Source organism: Budorcas taxicolor, chromosome 1 (genome assembly GCF_023091745.1).
Source record: "Budorcas taxicolor isolate Tak-1 chromosome 1, Takin1.1, whole genome shotgun sequence".
NCBI classification, from domain to species: Eukaryota; Metazoa; Chordata; class Mammalia; order Artiodactyla; family Bovidae; genus Budorcas; species Budorcas taxicolor.
The window spans coordinates 55652866-55675010 of NC_068910.1; positions in this window are offsets into that span (position 1 = coordinate 55652866).

Below are 22145 nucleotides of genomic sequence, written 5' to 3' on the forward strand. Positions count from 1 at the left end.
TCCTTCTCCTTTAGGAGCAGGCCACAGAGCCTTGAGGTGGGGTTCCCCGTTTTATACAGTAGGTTCTCATTAGTTATCTATTTTATACATAGTATCAACAGTGTATATATGTCCGTCCCAATCTCCCAATTCATCCCATCCACCCCTTCTTCCCCACCTTTGTATCCATGTCTGTGTCTCTATTTCTGCTTTGCAAATAAGTTCATCTGTACCGTTGTCTGGGTCTCTTCACCTCAACATCATTGATGTTTTGGACCAAGGAGTCTGTCTGCTGTGGGATGGAGGACCGTCCTGTGCGCTGCCCGATATTTAGCAGCATTCCTGCGCTGGAGGCACACTAGTGGCAGCAGCCTCCCAGTTGTGCAAGCCAAAAGTATATTCAGACACTGCCCAATGTTCCCTAGGGGCAAACGTGGTCCTAGTTTGAGAATCACTGCACTGGCAGATACAAGGTTTTGAAACTGCTGAAGTCAGGCCATCGTAAAGGGTTGCTCAGAATTCTCCTGGTTCTTTTGGGACACTCATTCTGGGAGAAGGCCACCACAGTCGAAATCCAGCTTCCCTGAAGCTGCACCTCCGGAGAGACTCCATGTATACATCATATGTGACAATCCTGGCTGAGCCCAGGTGACTGCCCTGGCTAAACCTTACCCAAAATCTTGGCCCCAAAATCTGTGAAATAATATTGTTGTTTTACCAAAGTTTGGTGTGGAGTGTTAGTACAGCAGTGGTAATTGAAATGGAATCACTGAACGGTGGGAAAAATATAATTAACTAAAGCAACATGTGCATGCATGCTAAGTTGCTTCAGGCTTGTCTGACTCTGCGGCCCTATGGACTGTAGCCTGCCAGGATCCTCTGTCCATGGGGATTCTCCAGGCAAGAATACTGGAGTGGGTTGCCCTGACCTTCTCCAGGGGATCTTCCTGACCCAGGGATTGAACCCACATCTCTTAATATCTCCTGCATTGGCAGGCGGGTTCTTTCCCACTAGCACCACTGGGAAGCCCACTGAAGCAACACGCTTTCCTTCAATTCTGTGTGTCCTTTATCAGAGGCGTGGCACACACTGGAGCGCCTGCAGCCTGAATTCTCTGCCCGCTCTTCCGGGCGTGTGCTTGTGGTATGCTGAGAAAATAAGAACTGGGATCCCAAGCTTGTTCTAATCCTTTTTTTTTTCCCCCTCTCTTTTCTCAAGAGAAAATATTTTAAAGATGTAAGAGTTAAAGAAAACATCTGGTTTATGGGAAAAGTATAAGAACATGTTTCTCCACTCCCACAGGGGAGCATCAGCAAATTCTAGGACCTTAGCAACAGAATCAATAACAACAGCCAAGCTATTACTCCCTGGAGAGCGCAAGCGGGGTCAGCTCTGACTTTATTAAGCACAAAAAACACACATGTGAAAGGACCGCATCCCTCAAGGATGCAGGAATTGGGAGAATGCAGGAAAGAGGGCAAGGCAGCTCACAAATATGCTGAATTGAAGGAATTAGGATCACACCCAGAAATGGCAGGAAAATGAATGTTTGCTTTTTCTGGCTTATTATTTGCTTAGTGATACTTCAGCATTTCTAAAAGATAAATGCCTTGGCCAGGCTTCTATCCATCTCCCTGCTCTATTTAATGTTACCAAGAGGAATGCTCAGATGTTTATATACTTGTTCTTTTTTCACTTACGATTGACTTCATTTTCTACTCAAAATGGAATGACCCACCAAGGTAAGATCTGAAGCCCAGAAATTACTTCACATTCACCTGGCACGGATTCTGAGATAAGTTCTTGGCAGCTTTGCATTCTGTTATGAAACACCCTGGGGGAGGTATTTTGAAACCAAAGGATCCCTCCCCATTTACCTTGATCAGGAAGGTCAGGATATTGCCATGTCCAAGCTTAGTCTACTTGCCACGTCAGGCCAATTAGCCGAGAGATGAGGTGTTGAGGCAGGGAGCATGACTTTATTCAGAAAGCTGGCTGACCTAGAGGATGGCAGACTAATATCTCAAAATAACCATTTTGTTGGGGTCTGGATGCCAGGTTCTTTTTATAGGACAGAGTTGGGGAGGAGTTGAGGAAGTAAAGACTTGCATTATCTTGCAAATATCTCCTGGAATGGCCAGCTTCATGGAGGGGATATGTTAATCTCTTCAAGGGGGGAGGCGGGGGGTGGGGGGGCTGGGGGGGTTTGGCGGGGCAGCCCTAGGCAGGTCATTGTGTATGGCTATAATTACAAAAGCAATGAAAACCAAAGGTTGAAATCAAAGAAACAGATCCATCGTGGAGTCAGAATTGGCTCTTCCCTGTAACAAGGTATAAAATTTAGAACCTCACACCTTCCACAACAGCCCATCTCCCCTTCAGTTTCTCACAACCAGAGGCAAAGAAGCACGTCCCACTGGGAGCAGGCTGGCCACTTGCCTGTGTGGCCTGAGGTCCACCTCCTGGCCTTCCCTGGCCTCCCCACAGGGCTGATCCTGCCCAGCTGCCTTTCTAGGCTTCTGGCTTCCGGCTGTGATCAACTCACAGGAGGCGCAGAGGTTGCAGCTGGACAGTGTCAGCCGGCTCTGGGCTGTCACATCATCTGCTGCCTGGTCCTGACCCTCTCCTGCAGCTCCAGCCCTGGATCCAGTCTCAGTCCAGCATGGCTGTGGCCTCGCCTCTGCTGTCCTTCCCATCCCAGGGCTAGTGGCAGCTAATCCTTCCCACGTTCAGTTTCATCTGATGGACAACGTGACACAGAGAACAGTTTTCTTCCTGGACCTGGACTCATCCAGGGAGAGTCTAGCTCCACATGAAGCCCAGGTGGAGACCTAGAAATTACATGTGATGATTTCATATGTTCGTGGTTTTCCTTTAGAGTGTGTTGGTTGACTTTACAGTGTCGATCAGAAAGCTTTTAGAATAATATGATATAAAATCCTAGAAAAAGCAACACTAATTTACAGTGAAAGAAAGCAAACAGTGGGTGTCTTGGGCCATGGATGGGAGAGGTTAACTGCAGAGTGGTAGGTGGAAGCTTTTTCGTGTGATAGAAATATTCCAAATCACGATTTTCATGGTGGCTAAATATGAATATATATTTGTCAAAAGCCACTGAATTGTTTATATGCAAATAGGGCATTCTACTTTGCTATTTATTATTTTTTTAAGATAGTTTCTTTTTTTGGCCACTCTGTGTAGCGTGCAGGATCTTAGATTCCCCAGCCAGGGATGGACCCCATGCCCCCTGCAGTGGAAGGGGAAGTCTTCACCACTGGACCACCAGGGGAGTCCCAGGGCATTTTATTGTATGCAAACTACATTGGGACTTGTAGCTGCTAATATTTACAAGATCTTTCTACATCCTTTATTTCTGTGGCATTTCCCTAATGACAATTCTTCTCTTCTACATTTATTAACTTAAATATTGCTGTGCAGAAGAACTATCTCTTCGCATCTACATATGTATTTATTCCACTATTGATCTGCATCAGTTTGGACTCATGGGGGTTTACTCCAGAATCAAAGTCCAGTCTTGTGGCTAACGTTCTGGTGCCAACCCTTTTCCAGCTGGGCCGTGAAGTGCTCCTTTGGGTGGACTGGTGTGTTCTGTCGCCAAGACTTTTTGAGCGTCCCCTTTCCTTCTGGCACCACGTGATGTGTGTGGCTCATTTTATGTTTGTGATGGCCCAGCTGTGAAATGAATCACTTTTCTGAGGAGCCCTGCTTCCTTTCATTTTAATACAGTGCTTGGAGACAGTATCTGAGTGTTAGCTGTGCTCACTGTTCCTGCGGCACCGTTGCTCTGCTCTCCACTCGGGCAGAGCTGGGTTACTTCATGTGTGTGTACTAATCCACATGTGTGCATGCGTGCATGCTCAGTTGTGTCCGACTCTGCAACCCCATGGACTGTGACCCACCAGGCTCCTCTCTCCATGGAATTCTCCAGGCAAGAACACTGGAGTGAGCTGCTGCCATTTCCTTCTCCAAGAGATCTTCCCAACCCAGGGATCACACCTGTGTCTCTGTCTCCTGCACGGGCAGGTGGATTCTTTACCCCCAGCACCGCCTGTACTAATCCACACATACACACATGTCTACATAGATAAGCTGAAAACTCTTGGATTCATTCTTGCCCTCTCTGGTTCTAATATGATACCATTGTGTTTATTTAAGTCTTTCTTTTTTCCTAATTTATGCATTCTTTTTCTAACACTGAGGAACCCTACCTCCCATTGTCTACAGTCTATTCACTTTTTGGTTCAAGTCTAATATTAACAGAAAGTAGTTTCACAATTGCAAGACTTTAAAGAAAGATGGAGATTTTACCCCCATGTAAAGACAAAACCCAAAACTTTCACTAACTTGGGTGAAAATTTCACAATGTGTACAGTTCTTTTTGTCCTTAGTCTTCCAATATCCAGGCAAGGAAGGTGCAGTTCTCCAAGGCTGCTTGGGTGGCCCTTCTCCCTCCGCACCTTTTAGTGTGGCCATTACTTATTTGTCATCCTGTTAGGTCCCTTGGCTCGTGTTTGTATTCCATTTTGAGTTACCCTCATGTTCTGTGTGCTTTAAATAAAGAATTTAAACTTGAGGGTTTGGGAAGGACATATGGATAGCAGTGTGGCTCTAAGTCAGTTACATGGAAAGTTACGTTCAAGGAAGTGCGTGCCCACCCCACCCCCACCCCAGCTTTTCATGCCTGCTGCCTTATTCCCTCATCCCATTTTCCCCAGTCCTTTCCCTAAGACCCCTGGAAGTAACCAACCTCTTTGGTTTCTAGTTTCTCTCTCCCGAACACCTTCTTTAGGAACAAAGGAAAACAGAGAATCATTATTAGACAAATGATCAGATACCAGTATATTGCCTTCTATTCCTTTCTCATATAAAATGTTAACACACTAGAGACAATTATTTCAGGCTTTGCATTTTTCACTTGAGTATATCCTGGAAATCATCCCACACTATCTCAATGAGACCTTCCTCACCTTACGTCTTTGTCACAGCCATATAGTAGTCCATTACAGCCTGTCTGGTAATTTTTTTTTAACTTTTAAGTGCTGTGAAATTTACATGCATATTTTTGCATCTCTCTAAATATTCTTAAACTTTGTAGTGAGAGGCAGTTAAATGACTTGGAAACAGTTTGATCTGTAGGAGTCTTGACTTCAAGTTTGTTGGGCAGGGAGACTAAAGGCGTAGCTGGGTCCAGGACCCAGGGCATCTACTCAAAGCCCAGGGAATCATGAGGTTCTCCACTCTGCTGGGCAGGGACTGGCACCTCCTAGGCCTGGGTGAGGGTGGGGAACTGCTGCCTCTAATGCTTCCTGTGGTTCTTTCCTGGGTTCTGGTGGTTTCCTCACATGCATGGAGTCTACTGTGTGTCCAGGGAAGCCCTCTGCAGAAATCCCATGCTTGCTGTCTGCGATCTCCTCCTTTCCAGTACACAGCCCTGCAGAGTCTGGCTGCCTTGGTTTTCCCAGATTCTTATCTCGAGCCTCTTAGCTCAGGGAGTCACCAGGCTCTGCCGCTATCTCTGTATTCTCCCTCTTCCTCCCCACAGTCTGCAGGCTCTCTTGGCAGTGGGACGGAGCCACTGTACTGTCATCTCCTTTGTTCCATCTCTCAGGATCCTCGTCCTTCTTTATCTGATGTCTGACATCTTGAAAACTTTTGTTTCATGTTTTGTCCTTTAAAAAAAATTTTTCAGGCAGAAGGTCAAATCTGGTTCCTGTTATTCCATCTCGGCTGAAAGTGAATGCCTCTGTTATTAGAGATGTGTTTCTTTTGTACTGCAATGTCAATTCCCAGTGTTTTTCTCTAATTTATGCAAGTACATAAATATATAAAATACATTAATTTGTGAATTAACATTTTATTTTGAAAAATTGCTGAATTCATTGATTGTAGTAGCTTTTTTGGGGTAGATTTTTAGGGGCTTTCTCTGCAGACCATTTGTTGACTCTGAATAAAGACCATGTTCCTTCTTCCTTTTGTTTGCTTTTCTTGTCTTATCTATGGTCTCTAGTACAATGATGAATAGATATGATGAGAGTAGATACTCTTGCCTTGTTCTTGCTCTTAGAAAAAAAGCGTTAAGCATTTACCATCAAGTACAATGCTACCTGTAGTTTATTTTCATAGATTTTTTTTATCGAGTTGAACTTCTAATTGTAGTTTTCTGAGATTTTTTTCATGAAATTACTTTTACTGAATAATAATTTTTATTCATCTTTTATGATAATCACATGAATTTTCTTTCCCTTTTCAGTTAATTTGGTGATTTACACTAATTGAACTTTTTATAGTAACATTATTGAGAAATAACTTACATACCATTAAAGTTCATCATTTTCAGGTATACTATTCAGTAGTTTTTAGTCTAGTCATTTCATGGTGCAAAATCTAATTCCAGAACATTTTCTATTAATTGATTTTGGAGTGTTAATTCAACTTTGCATTCTTGAGAAAAATTCCATTTATTATGATGCATTATTCTATTTATAACCTGATTCAATATATTAATATTTTCTTAATAATATTTTAATTTCCATTCATGAAGGATATTAGTCTATGGCTTACTTTCCTTTTACTGTCTTTCCTGGATATGGTATCTGAGTTATACAGACCTTGTCAAGTGAGTCTGGAAGCGTTTTTTTCCTCTTCTTTTTCTGCAAGAGTGTGTGTGGAATGGGTATAATTTGTAAAACTTTGAGAGACTTCATCAGTGTAAAGTCATCAGCGCCTGAAGTTGCTTTGTGGGAACATTTTAATACACATTTAATGTCTTTAATAAATTGCAGGTTGTTAGGTGTCCAAACTTTCTTGCATCAGATGTGGTTGTTTGTATTTTTTAAGGAATTTCTGTTTTTAGATTTCGGTTGTCAAATTCATTGTCATAAAACAATTCCTAGTTGTATCAGTTATTGAATAGGGCTTCCCCAGTGGCTTAGATGGTAAAGAGTTTGCCTGCCGTGCAGGTGGCCTGGGTTCGAGGCCTGGGTTGAAAAGATCCCCTGAAGAAGGGCATGACAACCCACTCCCATACTCTTGCCTGGAGAATCCCACCGACAGAGGAGCCTGGTGGACTATGGTCCGTGGGGTCGCAAAGAGTCGGACACGACTGAGTGACTAACAACACTGGCTTTAAATGTTACCACAAAGCAGTGGCTTAAAAACAGCAGCAATGTATCATGTATACCTCTCCTGATTCTGTGGCCCAGGAGTCCTCGGCAGTGGTGTGGCGGCTCTGGCTCAGGGCTTTTCCAAAGTGTGGTTTCTGCATCTGGCGCTGCAGTCACAGGATAGCATGGCTGAGCTTGGAGGGTCTGTTTCCAGGAAGCTCGCCGTCAGGCTCACTGGCTGGGGCTGGTGTCCTGTGGGAGGCCTCAGTTACTTCCCTGCTCAGCCTCTTCTCAGGGCGGCTTGAGAGTTTCCCCAGCCTTACATTTGGCCTCTTTTAGAGAAGTTTGGGGCTTCCCCGGTAACTCTGCGGTAAAGAATCCACCTGCAATGCAGGAGACCCAAGTTTGATCCCTGGGTTGGGAAAGATCCCCTGGAGGAGGGCATGGCAACCCTCTCTAGTATTCTTGCCTGGAGAATCCCATGGACAGAGGAGCCTGGGGTCACAAAGGGTCGGACACTACTGAAGTGACTGAGCATGCTTGCAGAGAAGTTTGAGGGCCTAAGGAGGCAGCTCCAGTGCCTTCTTGGTCCAGCCATAGAGGTCAGACACTGTCACGGGCACAGGTTGCTGTCAGTCATACAGGGAAACTTCAATTTCATACTTTGTTATCTTTCTTTAATCAGTGTATATGCTTAGTCGCTTCGCCATGTCTAACTGTTTGCAACCCCACGATCTGTAGCCCACCAGGCTCCTCTTCTTGTAGCCAAGCGTACCAGGAAACAAACTCACTCAGAAGGACAATGCAGATAGTGGAGTACAGTTTATGACACCAGCAGGCCCAAGGCAGAGTCTCCTCTTAGCCAAGGACCCTGACCAGCACTTGTGAAAATCTTTTATACCCCATGTGTATGTGTCTAAACCCATCACTCCAAATTCCTTGAGACTTACATAATCCAAGGAAAATACAATCCCAATAACCCCATCATTCACGTGCTGTGTGCTCATGTGCTCAAACAGTCAAACAATTAGCCAATAATCAATAAACCCGAGGTTACACTCCGATAGATACAGAAAAAATTATGGCCTGTCTGGAGGAAGGGGTGATTAGTGTGTGTTCTCTCTTAGGCAATGAGTAAACTAGATACGATCGTCAAGGTTCCCCTGTCTGGAGGGGGTCTTATCCTTTTGTTATTTTCATAGGCACTAAACAGAGAGTTCAGAGTCCACTGGAAAGGTCGCTGAGCATGATCAGCATGAACAGGCCTAAGATGGAGTCCAGGCCCTATGAATTCCTTCTTCACACTGTCCAGGGGGTTATCCAGGCAAGAATACTGGAGTGGGTTGCCATTTCCTACTCCAGGGTAGGAGTAATACTCCTACTTCCTGACCCAAGGATCGGACCTGAGTCTCCTGGATCTTCTGCATTGGAAGAAGGATTATTTACCATTGCACCACCTGGGAAGCCCTCTTTAAGGGGTATTAGACTTTTAATTCTCAAAGGTAGTTTAGTTACTTTAAAATTAGCTTGAGCCTTTTGAAGTTCATTTTCAAGTTTTATAAAGTATAAGAAGCTGAATTTGAATGGTTCTATGAAGACCTACAAGACCTTCTAGAACTAATACCCAAAAAAAGATGTCCTTTTCATTATAGGGGACTGGAATGCAAAAGTAGGAAGTCAAGAAACACCTGGAGTAACTGGCAAATTTGGCCTTGGAATGTGGAATGAAGGACGGCAAAGGCTAATAGAGTTTTGCCAAGAGAATGGACTGGTCATAGCCAACACCCTCTTCCAACAACACAAGAGAAGACTCTACACATGGACATCACCAGATGGTCAACACCAAAATCAGACTGACTATATTCTTTGTCAGTCAGCAAAAACAAGACCAGGAGCTGACTATGGCTCATATCATGAACTCCTTATTGCCAGATTCAGACTTAAATTGAAGAAAGTAGGGAAAACCACTAGACCATTCAGTTATGACCTAAATCAAATCCCTTATGATTATACAGTGGAAGTGAGAAATAGATTTAAGGGACTAGATCTGATAGAGTACATGAGGAACTATGGTTGGAGGTTCATAACATTGTACAGGAGACAGGGATCAAGACCATCCTCAAGAAGAAGAAATGCAAAAAAGCAAAATGGCTGTCTGAGGAGGCTTTACAAATAGCTGTGAAAAGAAGAGAAGTGAAAAACAAAGGAGAAAAGGAAAGATATACCCATTTGAATGCAGAGTTCCAAAGAATAGCAAGGAGAGATAAGAAAGCCTTCCTCTGTGATAAGTGCAAAGAAATAGAGGAAAACAATAGAATGGGAAACACTAGAGATCTCTTCAAGAAAATTAAGAGATACCAAGGGAACATTTCATGGAAAGATGGGAACAATCAAGGACAGAAATGGTATGGACCTAACAGAAGCAGAAGATATTAAGAAGACGTGGCAAGAATATACAGAAGAACTGGCAAAAAAGATCTTCAAGACCCAGACAATGATGATGGTATGATTACTCACCTAGAGCCAGACATCCTGGAATGTGAAGTCAAGGGGCCTTAGGAAGCATCTCTACGAACCAAGCCAGTGTAGGTGATGGAATTCCAGTGGAGCTATTTCAAATCCTAAAAGATGATGCTGTGAAAGTGCTGTGCTCAATATGCCAGCAAATTTGGAAAACTCAGCAGTGGCCACAGGACTGGAAAAGGTCAGTTTTCATTCCAATCCCAAAGAACGGCAATGCCAAAGAATGCTCAAACTACAGCACCTTTGCACTCATCCCACATGTTAGTAAAGTAATGCTCAAAATTCTCCAAGCCAGGCTTCAGCAATACATGAAGCATGAACTTCCAGATGTTCAAGCTGGCTTTAGAAAAGGCAGAGGAACCAGAGGTCAAATTGCCAACATCTGCTGGATCATGGAAAAAGCAAGAGAGTTCCAGAAAAAACATCTATTTCTGCTTTATTGACTATGCCAAAGTCTTTGACTGTTTGGATCACAATAAACTATGGAGAATTCTGAAAGAGATGGGAATATCAGACCACCTGACCTGCCTCTTGAGAAATCTGTATGCAGGTCAGGAAGCAACAGTTAGAACTGGACATGGAACAACAGACTGGTTCTAAATAGGAAAAGGAGTACGTCAAGGCTATATATTGTCACCCTGCTTATTTAACTTATTTGCAGAGTACATCAGGAGAAAAGCTGGGCTGGATGAAGCACAAGCTGGAATCAAGATTGCAGGGAGAAATATCAATAACCTCAGATATGCAGATGACACCACTCTTATGGCAGAAAGTGAAGAAGAACTAAAGAGCCTCTTGATGAAAGTGAAAGAGGAGAGTGAAAAAGTTGGCTTAAAGCTCAACATTCAGAAAACTAAGATCATGTCATCTGGTCCCATGACTTCATGGCAAATAGATGGGGAAACAGTGGCTGACTTTATTTTTGGGGGCTCCAAAATCACTGCAGATGGTGACTGCAGTCATGAAATTAAAAAACGCTTGCTCTTTGGAAGGAAAGTTATGACCAAATTAGACACCATATTGAAAAGCAGAGACATTACTTTGCCAACAAAGGTCTGTCTAGTCAAGGCTATGGTTTTTCCTGTGGTCATGTACGGATGTGAGAGTTGGACTGTGAAGAAAGCTGACTGCTGAAGAATTGATGCTTTTGAGCTGTGGTGTTGGAGAAGACTCTTGAGAGTCCATTGGTCTGCAAGGAGACCCAACCAGTCCATCCTAAAGGAGATCAGTCCTGGGTGTTCATTGGAAGGACTGATGCTGAAGCTGAAACTCCAGTACTTTGGCCACCTGATGCGAAGAGCTGACTCATTGGAAAAGACCTTAATGCTGGGAAAGATTGAAGGCAGGAGGAGAAGTGAACGACAGAGGATGACATGGTTGGATGTTATCATTGACTGAATGGACATGAGTTTGAGTAAACTCCTGGAGTTGTTGATGAACAGGGAGGCCTGGCATGCTGAGATTCATGGGGTTGCAAAGATTCAGACAGGACTGAGTGACTGGGAACTGGACTGAAAAGTATTTACTTATTTTTGGCTGTGCTGTGTCTTTGTTGTTGCTCAGGCTTTCTCTAGTTGCAGGGAGCAGCGGCTACTCCCTAGTTGTGATACATGGGCTTTTCATTGTGCTGGCTTCTCTTGCCACAGAGCCCAGGCTCTAGGGCCAGTGGGCTCAGTAGTTGAGGTGCAGTGGTTTACTTGCCCCATGTCATGTGGGATCTTCCCAGACCAGGGATCAAATCCATGTCCCCTGCACTGGCAGGCATGTTCTTAACCACTGGACCACCAGGAAAGCCCTGTTTTCAGGGTTTTGAAAGCTGCTCTGAAGAGTCTGAAGCTAACATGTGGCCATATCAAGTTAAGTTAGCTAACATTAAGTACAATGAACATTAACCTCCTCTGGCACACTGGCCATACTCCGAGCACTCACAAGCCCTATGTTGCTTGTGGCTACTCCTTTGCACAATGCACATGCCAGGCATTTCCATGACACAACGAGTTCTGTTGGACAGGGCTGACCTCAAGTAGCTTCTCCTCTAGGACTAGTTTAGGACCCTTACTACACCATTGCCAGCACCCTTGTGAATCTACTGGATGCCCTGCGCTCACTTAGGCCTCTCCCCCAGAACTGACACCTGTCCCAGCTCTGTGAAATCTTTGGAAATGGGTCAGCTGGTAGACCTCCAACCATTTCTGCCTGGCCTCCGCCTGGATTTCAGGCTATATGTATATGGCTTAGAATTTAGCAACAGACTCTGGAGCACTTTCTCTGCATAGCCTCCTCCTTTCTAGAATTCTGCTCCCAAATTTCAGCTGCCTCTGCTCCCTGAACTCTGAGCTCTGATTCCTTAGCTCACCCTCAGTGCCGTGATACGCTTATACTTCCCTCTCTGCACTGCAGTCTGGAGTGTGCTTTTAGGCAGAGACAGGGGTGATTTGGGGCTTCCTTCATTAGTTCCCTTACCTCAAAAATCATGACCTGTTCTTTTTTGTTGTCCAGGGTTTGAAAGATGATTCATGTATATTTTTCAGTTTCCTAGTGTTTATGGTGAGAAGACAAGTCTAACCCCACTTACTCCGTCATGGTCAACAGCAAAATTTTGTCCCCTTCTTGTTGAAGATCTTAGTAAAATAATTTATTAGATTTTTTTTTTTTTACTAATCTACTTAATATATTATTAAAAGTGATGTAGTTTTAGATTTTTGGCATGTTGACATAATGGTACCTGGTTTATTTCTCAACTCTCATTAGAGTGACTATCTAAATATTCACCATTTTATGGTAATTATTTTTGCTTTATTGAGGTAAAGGTTCTTTCATTCTGAGGATTTTTTTTTTTTTTTGGCCCTGCCACATGGCAATGTGGGATCTTAGTTCCCGGACCAGGAATTGAACCTGTGCCTCCTGCAGTGGAAGTTTGACATCTTAACCACTGGACTGCCAGGGAAGTCCCTTGAGGACTCTTTTATACGTGATTGTTTTGCTTGTTTATTTAAGTTTTGGAATTTGTGACATGTTGTGAGAGTGAAAGTAAAAGTCGCTTAGTTGTGTCCCACTCTTTGTGACCCCATGGACTATACAGTCCACGGAATTTTCTAGACCAGAATACTGGGGTGGGTAGCTGTTCCCTTCTCCATGGGATCTTCCCCACCCAGGGATTGAACCCAGGTCTCCTGCATTGTGGGCAGATTCTTTACAAGCTGAGCCACAAGGGAAGCACTGTGACATGTTAATCTGTGTTAAACTCCAATGCATTTTAAAAGGAATTCAGTGAAATCTTTCCCTTATGTGTTGGCTATTTATCCCCATTTACCAACCTCCAATGAAGTAACCACTATTGCTTGTATACCTTTCTAGAGATCCTTTATGTTTATTCAAGGCAGCTAATATATAGGATCCTAGTTTTTTCTTGTTAAATAGAGTGTCTTAGAGACCTTTCTGTATCAGACAATAATATGGAATGATTGGCAGAAACATTAAAATGTTTCTAGAGAAAATGATTCTCAGTCATCTCTCTCTTAAGTTATTCAGGTCATTCCCCTGAAAGGGAAAATTTGAATTTAAAAACTTGAAAGATTGTGATAAATTCAGGAAATAATGAACATCTTTTAGACTCAGAAGACCATGATAAGTTTGACGTGGCATTTGGCTCCTCCCTCTCTTTTACTGTCATTTTACAATGGTGCCTGCTACAGGGATCGGCCATTCAGCATGGGCTGAGGGTGAATGCAGTTTGCAAACCACAAAGGGGACACCTTTCCCGGTGGAAGCGTATTTCAGATCAACCTAACTATTCCCTGTGGCATAGGAAGAGGCTATTGAGAAGTATGGGGTGAGGTGGTGAAGGGAGTTTACTTTTTTAGGGAAAATGAATTGGTGAAGTGTCTCATATGGGATAGTTAAACCACAGACACCCAGGAACTTCCCCGGTGGTCCAGTGGTGAAGACTTCACCTTCCAACGTCGGGTATGTGGGTGCAGGCCCTGGTCGGGAAGCTAAGACCCCACACGCCTCTCCGTCAAAAATCCAAAACATAGAACAGAAGTAATATTGTAACAAGTTCAATAAAGACCTTAAAAACAGTCCACATTAAAAAAAAAAAAAAAAACTTAAAAAAGCAAACCACGGACACACAAACAGACCATACTTTCATGAATTCAGACTAAGCACAGAGACGTAATTGACATACTGTAGAGTCCAGAAGCTCACTCTTTGATTGATGTAATCAGGAGACCAGAATATGAGGAAAATAATGAAACCTTGTCTTCAAGTAGACAGTGAGTTTGGAGGAATTAATTCTGTATGATCAGTGTTGGGGTGAAGATAAAGACTTCACTAAGTGTAAAATAGGTAAGTCGGTTGCAGTATATTCATACTGTACAGCCATGTATGAATATCTCAGACATCAAGTTTGGTGAAAGAAAGCCAGATATGAAAGAATACAGATTTTCAAATTCCACTTACATGAAGTTCAAAAAGTAAGTAAAGCTGAACGGGGGTACTAGCAGTTAGATCATGGCTCTCTGTGGGGAGAAGGGCAGGCGTGTTGACTGATGAATGCATAAACAGTATGTTGGGGGTGTAGGTCAGTGTCTTTCTAGATCTGGGTGATGTTAATGTTACTGAAAACTCGGCTTCTCTGCACTGGTGCCAGATCGAATCTCAGAAACAGAATTTTGGGTGAAATAGAAAAGGATAGCTTTACTGTTTTGTCAGGAAAGCAGCTCCCACCTCCAACAACTGTGTATCCCAACCCAGGTGGACTTGCTGAGGACTTTTATAGCAACCTTTCAGTGGTGAGGTTGCTGACGAGATGAGGGTGTGTGCCATGTCTCAGGCTGTCTCTCCTAATCTTTATCAGCTTCTCTGTCTCTTTAATCTTGCCTCCTTGGAAGAAAAGCTATCACCAACCTTCAGTTCAGTTCAGTCACTCAGTCATGTCCGACTCTTTGCGACTCCATGAATTGCAGCACACCAGGCCTCCCTGTCCATCACCAACTCCCGGAGTTCACTCAAACTCACATCCATTGTGTCAGTGATGCCATCCAGCCATCTCATCCTCGGTTGTCCCCTTCTCCTCCTGCCCGCAATCCCTCCCAGCATCAGGGTCTTTTCCAATGAGTCAGCTCTTCGTATGAGGTGGCCAAAGTACTGGAGTTTCAGCGTTAGCATCATCCCTTCCAAAGAAAAACCAGGACTGATCTCCTTTAGAATGGACTGGTTGGATCTCCTTGCAGTCCAAGGGACTCTCAAGTGTCTTCTCCAACACCACAGTTCAAAAGCATCAATTCTTCAGCACTCAGCTTTCTTTGTAGTCCAACTCTCACATCCTTACATGACTACTGGAAAAACCATAGCCTTGTCTAGACGGACCTTTGTTCGCAAAGTAATGTCTCTGCTTTTGAATATGCTATCTAGGTTGGTCATAACTTTTCTTCCAGGGAATAAGCGTCTTTTAATTTCATGGCTGCAGTCACCATCTGCAGTGATTTGGAGCCCCCCAAAATAAAGTCTGACACTGTTTTTACTGTTTCCCCATATATTTGCATGAAATGATGGGACCAGATGCTATGATATTCATTTTCTGAATGTTGAACTTTAACCCAACTTTTTCACTCTCCTCTTTAACTTTCATCGAGAGGCACTTTAGTTCCTCTTCACTTTCTGCAATGAGGGTGGTGTCATCTGCATATCTGAGGTTATTGATATTTCTCCCTGCAATCTTGATTCCAGCTTGTGCTTCTTCCAGCCCAGCGTTTCTCATGATGTACTCTGCGTAGAAGTTAAATAAGCCCGGTGACAATATACAGCCTTGACATACTCCTTTTCCTATTTGGAACCAGTCTGTTGTTCCATGTCCAGTTCTAACTGTTGCTTCCTGACCTGCATACAGGTTTCTCAGGAGGTAGGTCAGGTGGACTGGTATTCCCATCTCTGTAAGAATTTTCCACAGTTTATTGTGATCCACACACTCAAAGGCTTTGGCATAGTCAATAAAGCAGAAAGGGATGTTTTTCTGGAACTCTCTTGCTTTTTCCATGATCCAGCAGATGTTGGCAATTTGACCTCTGGTTCCTCTGCCTTTTCTAAAACCAGCTTGAACATCAGGAAGTTCATGGTTCACGTATTGCTGAAGCCTGGCTTGGAGGATTTGGAGCATTACTTGGCCAGCATGTGAAATGAGTGCAATTGTATGGTAGTTGGAATATTCTTTGGCATTGCCTTTCTTTGGGATTGGGATGAAAACTGACCTTTTGCAGTCCTGTGCCCTCTGCTGAGTTTTCCAAATTTGCTGGCATATTGAGTGTAGCACTTTCACAGCATCATCTTTCAGGATTTGGAATAGCTCAACGGGAATTCTATCACCTCCACTAGCTTTGTTTGTAGTGATGCTTCCTAAAGCCCACTTGACTTCACATTCCAGGATGTCTGGCTCTAGGTGAGTGATCACACCATTGTGATTATCTTGATTGTGAAGATCTTTTTTGTACCATTTTTCTGTGTATTCTTGCCACCTGTTCTTAATATCTTCTACTTCTGTTAGGTCCAGACCATTTCTGTCCTTTATCGAGCCCATCTTTACATGAAATGTTCCTTTGGTATCTCTAATTTTCTTGAAGAGAACTCTATTCTTTCCCATTCTGTTGTTTTCCTCTATTTTTTTGTATTGATTGCTAAGGAAGGCTTTCTTATCTCTTCTTGCTATTCTTTGGAACTCTGCAGATGCTTATATCTTTCCTTTTCTCCTTTGCTTTTCACTTCTCTTCTTTTCACAGCTATTTGTAAGGCCCCTCCAGACAGCCATTTTGCTTTTTTGCATTTCTTTTCCATGGGGATGGTGTTGATCCCTGTCTCCTGTACTATGTTACAATCCTCATTCCATAGTTCATCAAGTACTCTGTCTATCAGATCTAGGCCCTTAAATCTATTTCTCACTTCTACTGTATAATCATAAGGGATTTGATTTAAGTCATACCTGAATGGGCTAGTGGTTTTCCCTACTTTCTTCAATTTAAGTCTGAATTTGGCAGTAAGGAGTTCATGATCTGAGCCACAGTCAGCTCCCGGTCTTGTTTTTGCTGACTGTATAGAGCTTCTCCATCTTTGGCTACAGAGAATACAATCAATCTGATTTCGGTGTTGACCATCTGGTGATGTCCATGTGTAGAGTCTTCTCTTGTGTTGTTGGAAGAGGGTGTTTGCTATGACCAGTGCATTTTCTTGGTTAAACTCTATTAGTCTTTGCCCTGCTTCATTCCGCATTCCAAGGCCAAATTTGCCTGTTACTCCAGGTGTTTCTTGACTTCCTACTTTTGCATTCCAGTCCCCTATAATGAAAAAGACATCTTTTTTGGGTGTTAGTTCTAAAAGGTCTTGTAGGTCTTCATAGTACCGTTCAACTTCAGCTTCTTCAGTGTTACTGCTTGGGGCATAGACTTGGATTACTATGATATTGAATGGTTTGCCTTGGAAACGAACAGAGATCATTCTGTCATTTTTGAGATTGCATCCAAGTATTCATTTCAGACTCTTTTGTTGACCATGATGGCTACTCCATTTCTTCTAAGGGATTCCTGCCCACAGTAGTAGATATAATGGTCATCTGAGTTAAATTCACCCATTCCAGTCCATTTTAGTTCACTGATTCCTAGAATGTCGACGTTCACTCTTGCCATCTCCTGTTTGACCACTTCCTATTTGCCTTGATTCATGGACCTAACATTCCAGGTTCTTATGCAGTATTGCTCTTTACAGCATATTTACTTGCTTCCCTCACCAGTTACATCCACAACTGGGTATTGGAGCAACCCCACATCCAAGGAGCAGTGGCTCAGCGGGTGCAGGAGGACCGAGAGGAGCTACTCCACGTTCAAGGTCAGGAGGGGTGGCAGTGAGGGGATACCCCTCATCCAAGGTAAGGAACAGTGGCTGCACTTTGCTGGAGCAGCCATGAAGAGATACCCCATGTCCAAGGTAAGAGAAACCCAAGTAAGATGGTAGGTGTTGTGAGAGGGCATCAGAGGGTGGACACACTGAAACCATAATCATAGAAAACTAGTCAATCTAATCACATGGACCACAGCCTTGTCTAACTCAATGAAACTAAGCCATACCCATGGGGCCACCCAAGATGGGCGGGTCATGGTGGAGAGAGCTGACACAATGTGGTCCACTGGAGAAGGGAATGGCAAACCACTTCAGTATTCTTGCCTTGAGAACCCCATGAACAGTATGAAAAGGCAAAATGATAGGATAGTGAAAGAGGAACTCCCCAGGTCAGTAGGTGCCCAAGATGCTACTGGAGATTAGTGGAGAAATAATTCCAGAAAGAATGAAGGGATGGAGCCAAAGCAAAAGCAATATCCAGTTGTGGATCACCAACCTAGAGAGCATATTAAAAAATAGAGACATTACTTTGTCAACAAAGGTCCATCTAGTCAAAGCTACGGTTTTTCCAGTAGTCATGTATGGATGTGAGAGCTGGACTGCAAAGAAAGCTGAGTTCCAAAGGGCAGATTCAAACAATTGCTCATCAAGGGAGAAGCAGCCAAGAAACCACCTGAGGCAAGACTCAGGTCAGTCGTTCAGTCATGTCCAACTCTTTGCAACCCCGTGGACTGCAGCACTTCAGGCCTCCCTGTCCATCACCAACTCCTGGAGCTTACTCAAACTCATGTCCATCCAGTCGGTGACACCATCCAACCATCTCATCCTCTGTCGTCCCCCCTGCTCCTGCCCTTAATCTTTTGAGGAATTGATGCTTTTGAACTGTGGTGTTGGGTAAGACTCTTGAGAGTCCCTTCGACTGCAAGGAGATCCAGCAAGTCCATCCTAATGGAAATCAGTCCTGAACATTCATTAGAAGGACTGATGCTGAAATGGAAACTCCAATACTTTGGCCACCTGATGTGAAGAACTAACTCATTGGAAAAGACCCTGATGCTGGGAAAGATTGAGGGCAGGAGCAGAGGGGGACGACAGAGGATGAGATGGTTGGATGGTGTCACCGACTGGATGGACATGAGTTTGAGTAAGCTCCAGGGAGTTGGTGATGGACAGGGAGGCCTGATGTGCTGCAGTCCACGGGGTTGCAAAGAGTTGGACATGACTGAGCGACTGACCTGAGTCTTGCCTCAGATGGTTTCTTGGCTGCTTCTCCCTTGATGAGCAATTGTTTGAATCTGCCCTTTGGAACTCAAGGAAGGTCACAGAGGCTGGAATCTCCCCTTCAAGAAACAGGAAAAAAAAAAAAAAAAGACTTCCGTTCCCAGGAACCCACAGGGCATTGCCCCCATCCCAACCCCTCCCAGCCCTGGGATTTCAGGAACACAGATGTTCGCTTTGAGGAATTCGCTGTGTCATTCATTGAACTGTACAGCTATGTTTTATGTACTTTTCTGTGTGTATGTGCTTTGTTGAAAGACTAACAAGAAAACTTTTAAAAATTGAGTGGTCAAAAATATTCTAAAACCCAGTTTTTGAAATTAAAAATAGCAAGCTCCGGGAGTTGGTATTGAACAGGGAAGCCTGGCATGCTGTAGTCCAGGAGGCTGCAGCGTCAGACATGACTAGTGACGGAATTGAACTGAACTGATCCTCGAGACAATGGGAAACAAAGCTACTCCTTCCACTAGGACTGTGAGGAATCTCCTACAGACTCTTCTCTGAAAAAAGAAAAAAAAAAAAGACGTATACAGAATGCCAACTGCTAATGGTTTCCACCTATTAATTGAGTGATTTCAGGTTAATTGTGCAATTGTGTAATTTCATGTATTTTTAGTGTTATGATGGGAAACCCAATTAATTTCTCAGAATAAATCAATAAATGTGTTTAAGATCCTTTATATGAAAGAGTTTCAGTTTTGGTTATTGTCCTGTTCTAGCGCTTAGAACAATGCCTGCTACATAACAGATGCTATGTAGGTATCTGCTGATGACTGTCAGGAAGAAATGCTTGGTTCTCCGAGAAGATGATCTCATTAGGAGGTGGCCAGCATTCTTACTTCATGTCTATTAAATGCAACATTACAATTGTAAATAAGTTTTAGGCTATTTGGTATTTTTGTTACTCTTAGTTTCCTTGGGAACTGAGATGAGGCAGAAAAAATAATATGGGCAAAGGCGAGGAAGTGGGACAGCCTGGGAACATGCGGAGAAGAGTGAGTAAGGTGCTCCCTGCAGTAAGGTGCTGAAGGGTGGGGGAGTGGGAGTTAATGATGTATGAGGGTAGAAATCAGAGCTGGGGGGAGAGAGACGGGCGGCATGGCACATCAGCCATGACTGCGGCTTCCATCTCCGCTCCCCAGGCCTGCCTTTCTTAGCTCCACCCCGTGAGGCCACAGTGAAGGCCCATGAAATGATCTAGCCCCATGGCAATGTCTGTACAGTTTTCCGCAAACCTGCAAAATTTTCTCTAAAATGTTTCTGAGTATCTAGAGAACACCAAGATATCCCGGGGTCGGGGGGGGGTGGGGGCGGGGGGGAAACATCTGATTGCTGTTGTGTGGTCCCTCATGCTTGACAGTATGATTCAGTCTTTCATTCATTTTAAATGGATCTCTTTTCACTGGGGTTATGGGCACCTCTGCGATTCAGCCTTAACCTGGTTATTATTCCAAATGCCAAGGCTTTACAGTTAGCCTGACCGCGTTCTGGGCTGGCTTGGCACAGTCCTCTCCGAGAGTCTTAACGACGATCCAAAATAACACATAATCACACAGTGCCTCCTGGAATGCCTTGATTGTAAGCATCAGAATGAAATGACTTCTATACACTTAAGCAAAGGATTTTAAAAATGTAAAGCAAGCACTACAAGCCCACATGGTCCCATTCCCATTGAGCAGGGCTGAATATGCAATTACATTTTGAACAATAGGTATTCATAAATCAGGCAGCCTGCTCATGAGACAACAGTCCTCTAATTAAATAAAAGGAGAATCAGTGTTTCTCTTTGCAGGGATTGTTGGTGGGATTAAAGGATTGTTCTGGGGCCCAGCACACGTAATGAGAGCCCTGGCTGCCTGCCTCCAAGTTCTGCAGACCCCACCTGCTGAGTCGGCCCCAGCGGCTGGGGCCAACTGTTTCACAGAGCGGGAGGATTAAGGCAGACCTTGGCCATCACCTCCCTCTGGTGCAGCTCTCATCGTCGGGGTCGCTGTGTGAGCTTACAATTTGAGTCCTATACAAAGGTGCTGGGCTGGCAGAGTGGGCGGGGCAGAAACCCAATCCACCAGCTGGCTCCAAGTCACGGCCCCTGATGCAGGGCTGTCTGCCAAGGGGGTGCCTGGTGCTAATTCACTTAAAGATTCTCTCAGGACCCACAGCAGCCTGCCCATCTGTCCTGTGGGGTCAGGAACCCTCCTGTTTTACCCCTGTTTTGGTGTCTCTGCTTCTAGTGTGCAGTTCCAGGCCCTCTGGAAGGTACCCTGTGCTGTCTTGAAGCCTGAGCCTAGTTCCCATCACTGACACTCCTGTCTGAGGCCTCCTCTCTCCTGCTCTTGGTAGAGTGAAGGTTCTGCCCCCTCTGAGGGTCCCTGCCCTGTCACACCCCCTCTTGGTGCTGAACAGTCTGTGTTCTGAACAAATGTAGATGACATCTCTACCATGATGGTATCGTGCAAATTTCTTCCCTGCACTAAAACGCCTCTGTGCTCCTCCTCTTCATCCTTCCCTCCTCCCTAACCCCTGGCAACCACGGATCTTTTTATTGTCTCCATAGCATTCTAAAATGTTACGACCATATCCTTTTCTAAATTCTTAAAAGAAGAGAAGATTTCAGAATTTTGAATGATATTCAAGTGACAGAATTCTTACCCCAGATCGCCCAGGAATATAGCTTTCCTGTACCTTTGGAGCAGAGCTGTGACAATAAGGATTCAGGTTTAATGGCCAAAAGGTGGCAAGTAATCTAAGAACACTTATATGAGTTCCACTATACCGTGTTGCCTCATAGAGAACCACTTAAAAAATATTTTTAAATTAAAAAAAAAAAGCACTATGGGTAAAGTATCTGCCAGCAACGCAGGAGGCCTGGGTGTGAACTCTAGGTTGGGAAGATCCCCTGGAGAAGGGAATGGCTACCCATTCCAATATTCTTGCTTGGAGAATCTCACGGACAGAGGAGCCTGGTGGGCTACGGTCCATGGACTTGCAAAGAACTGGACATGACTGAGCCGCTAACACACAATTCTTAGGAGGCACTGTTGAGAGCATTTATCATATACACAGAGTGTTATCACTTGGATGTTTCAGAGACCCCTCCTCATGCCTAGACAGTCATATCAGAAAGGACTCAAATTCCAGCTTCGGATCGTGAGGTCTTGTAAGACAACAAAGGAAGATCCACTTTGAGACAGATCAGGGGAGTGCTTGGTTCTCACAGAGTAGGTCAGCAGCTGAGAAGCAGAGAGGTGCCACCACTGCTGTGCAGAGGGGGTGCGGGTCCTGCTGTCCTGGCCCCGAGCTGGGTCCTCTCCTGGAAAAGCAGGCACTGCTCACGCTTGGCTCAGAGGCATGCA